Below are 1,785 nucleotides of genomic sequence, written 5' to 3' on the forward strand. Positions count from 1 at the left end.
TCTCCATGAGGGATTATAGGTGTTTCCATAAGGTTCACCCATGTAATTCACCTCTGCTATTGTAGGGTTCTCAGGATCATAAGCTTTTTCTTCAGAAGATGCCTCTTGAGTACTGTTGGATGCAGCTTGCATTCTATTTAGACTCTGAGAAATCATATTGGCTTGCTGAGTCAATATTTTGTTCTGAGCCAATATGGAATTCAGAGCAACAATTTCAAGAACTCCCTTCCTCATAGGCGTCCCATTACTCACAGGATTCCTTTTAGAAGTGTACATGAAATGGTTATTTGCAACCATGTCAATGAGTTCTTGAGCTTCTGCAGGCATTTTCTTTAGGTGAATGGATCCACCTGCAGAATGATGGTCCAATGACATCTTTGATAATTCAGACAGACCATCATAGAATATATCCAGGATGGTCCATTCTGAAAGCATGTCAGAAGGACACTTTTTGGTCAATTCCTTATATCTCTCCCAAGCTTCATAGAGGGATTCACCTTCCTTTTGTCTGAAGGTTTGAACATCCACTCTAAGCTTACTAAGCTTTTAAGGAGGAAAGAACTTGGCTAAGAAAGTTGTGACCTGCTTATCCCAAGAGTTCAGGCTATCTTTAGGTTGAGAGTCCAACCATACTCTAGCTCTGTCTCTTACAGCAAACGGGAAAAGCATAAGCCTGTAGACCTCGGGATCAACCCCATTGGTCTTAAGAATATCACAGATCTGCAAGAATTCAGTTAAGAACTGAAAAGGATCTTCTGATGGAAGTCCATGGAACTTGCAGTTCTGTTGCATCAGAGAAACTAATTGAGGTTTAAGCTCAAAGTTATTTGCTCCAATGGCAGGAATTGAGATGCTTCTTCCATGTAAATTGGAATTTGGTGCAGTAAAGTCACCAAGCATCTTCCTTGCATTATTATTATTATTGGCCATGTCTCCTTCTTTTTCAAAAATTTCTGTCAGATTTTCTCCAGAGAGTTAGGCTTTAGCTTCCCTTAGCTTCCTCTTCAGAGTCCTTTCAGGTTCTGGATAAGCTTCAACAAGAATGTTCTTATCCTTGTTCCTGCTCATATGAAAAAGAAGAGAACAAAAAATATGGAATCCTCTATGTCACAGTATAGAGATTCCTTATGCAAGTATAAGAAGAGAAGAATGTAAGAAGGAGAAGAGGAAAAACTCGAACACAGAGAGGAAGATGGGGTTCGAATGTTTGGGTGGAAGAGAAGTGTTAGTAGATGAATAAATAAATAGAAGGAGATGAGAGAGAGGGAATTTCGAAAATCAATAAAAATAAAATTTAAAGTTAAATTTCGAAAATTGAAATCAAATTAAATTGAAATTAAAACAATTAGTTAATTAAAAAGAAAATTTGAAAAAGAGGGAAGGTGATTTTCGAAAATTAGAGGTAGAATTAGTTAGGTAGTTTTGAAAAAGATATGATTGAAATAGTAAACTTTTAAAATCAAACAAAAAGTCAAGTAGTTAATTGAAAAATATTTGAAAATCAATTTTTGAAAAGATAAGAAGTTAGAAAAGACTTTGAAATTGATTTTGAAAAAGATGTGATTGATACTTATTTTGAAAAAGATTTGAAAAAGAAATTTAAAAAGATTTGATTTTGAAAATTAAAGTTGATTACTTGACTAATAAGAAACAAAAAGATATGATTTAAAATTTAAAGATTGAACCTTTCTTAAGAGGCAAGTAACAAACTTTAAAATTTTTGAATCAATCACATTAATTGTTAGCATTAATTTTTAAAATATGAAATAAAAATAAGAAAAATAT

General features: G+C 33.6%; 1 non-coding gene across 1 annotated transcript; it reads left to right on the top strand.

Annotated features, from left to right (window-relative positions):
• The first annotated feature begins 429 nt into the window (after positions 1 to 429).
• Positions 430 to 537, top strand: LOC112781601 (small nucleolar RNA R71). Its single transcript, XR_003192369.1, has one exon. It is a non-coding gene; the product is annotated as a small nucleolar RNA R71 (small nucleolar RNA).
• Positions 538 to 1,785: the final 1,248 nt, after the last annotated feature.

The sequence above is a fragment of the Arachis hypogaea genome, chromosome 19 (assembly GCF_003086295.3).
Source record: "Arachis hypogaea cultivar Tifrunner chromosome 19, arahy.Tifrunner.gnm2.J5K5, whole genome shotgun sequence".
Taxonomy (NCBI): domain Eukaryota; kingdom Viridiplantae; phylum Streptophyta; class Magnoliopsida; order Fabales; family Fabaceae; genus Arachis; species Arachis hypogaea.